We start from the raw sequence: 1,758 nt of genomic DNA, 5'->3' as shown, positions 1-1,758 counted from the left end.
TATAAAAGGTCGATCTCTAGAGCTTTTCCTCTCATTTCACATGCAAATACAATCGACAATTTACTTACAAGACGTTATACATTTGATGTTGATATTAGTCGTCTTCAGTCTAGAAATGATGAAAAGAAAGGAAAGGAGTAAGAGGCATTTTCTTAGATTTCATATAAGAAACTCTCTTGTCAACTCAATGGAGAAAGAGAGAGAGAGAGAGATCCAGCTCAGGAGGGATAGGAAGAAGAGGGATGCATCCACGAACCAGAAACAAGAATCTTACTCCGAAACTCGGTGAAGGGTGTAGAGAGCGGCCACTGCACAAATGATACAGTTTTCGGACTTGCAAGGTCAAGAAAACTCAAGTGACCTTGATAAGATGTGAAATAAAAGAGAAAAAAATATAATGAATAAAAGCTCAGAAGAGATACCGCCATGACTTTTTATCGGGGCTTTTTGGGTCTTATTGCTACACCATAGAATTGAACCACTTCAACTACCACCATTGTCAGTACTATATGCATGAGAACCCAAATGGCCGTAAAGGGCCAGTCAGCTTTGTATGGCATTGCTGTTGAGATTGACCCTTCTGCAGCGGCGCAATGGGATGGGGTTGGGGAGGGTGGTGGTGGTAGACCGAGACCGGTGGTGCATCTCCATTTATACACGACTTCTAGCCAGCTGCCAGCATTAAATAAAACAGAGTTTATAATTTTGATTCTTTCTGAAAGAGATGGTCTGATTTATCATTTAATTTTCAACAAAGGCAGGGACAGAATGGATAATGAGATTCTATTTACTAGGGATTCGAGAGAACATAATTCATTCTCTCCTGTCTGTATCATTCTTGCAGTCTCTGGTCTCTACTGAAATATCTTTACCAAGTAAAATCATAATTTGGAGGAACTTCTTTGTTATACCACTACTCGGATCTGCTTTGTGGGTAGCAGATTTGGAGTACTTTTATATGTCCAATTCTTCTCTTTTCTCCTAAACAATCGATGATTTACGTTCACTTTTTATATTTGAAAGGGCCTAACCCACAAAATGGCAATCAAGTTGTTTCTTGTTTTTATTATACCTGATGTACGCCTAGATGGAGATGGACAAAAATTTGACCCTGTCAGTGGTGGAAAGTGGACTTACATATCAAGAGCATCCAAAGCCCACAGGCAACATTATTAGACAACCCAACTATTTTCCAAATTGCCCCTAGACCCATAGGAATCGTTTATGTTAGTTTCAGGTTATCTAGCCGGATCAGTCTACAAGGCCCAGTTTTGATTCAAACCAGCTCTCTAATACCTTATGCAGATCCCCACGCGGACCCAACCTGCTGGTAGTCTGGTACCAGCACAGATTTGACAGTTCAACCCAGATAGAAATGATTATTGGTTTGCAAGAGGAACAATATTTAATTTCCAGCATTTACCAATGCTCTCTCTCACCAGTCACCACTTCTGATGAGGTGACTTGGTAAAAATGTCAAGAAGTTGTTAAACCGAAGATAGTTTCCCAAGACATTCACCTTGAATTTAAAATTGATTGAACCATAACTCCAACAAAACATTTCATTACTCCACACAATTATTGTCTACAGAAGATGTAGAGACAAAAGAGTTAAAATTTTAAAGAAAAAGGAGAGAAAGCAGAGGTGCATTATACTACTTACTACAGACTTTGACCACGGAAAGCTACATGCTAAGCTATTCAATCTTTAGCTTTTAGTCTGCATTCAAAAACAAGGCTCATCCACTTTGGCTACAA

At 39.2% G+C, this 1,758-nt stretch overlaps 1 long non-coding RNA gene across 1 annotated transcript; it reads right to left on the bottom strand.

Annotated features, from left to right (window-relative positions):
* LOC148803969 (uncharacterized) lies at nucleotides 1–695 on the bottom strand. The gene is made up of 2 exons (XR_016082448.1): nucleotides 423–695; nucleotides 1–308 (listed from the first exon to the last, which is right to left on the bottom strand). It is a non-coding gene; the product is annotated as an uncharacterized LOC148803969 (long non-coding RNA).
* Between the last annotated feature and the right edge of the window lie 1,063 nt (nucleotides 696–1,758).

This window comes from Nelumbo nucifera, chromosome 1, assembly GCF_055504915.1.
Source record: "Nelumbo nucifera cultivar China Antique chromosome 1, China Antique-T2T, whole genome shotgun sequence".
Taxonomy (NCBI): domain Eukaryota; kingdom Viridiplantae; phylum Streptophyta; class Magnoliopsida; order Proteales; family Nelumbonaceae; genus Nelumbo; species Nelumbo nucifera.
This window is presented reverse-complemented; position numbering and strand designations above follow the sequence as displayed.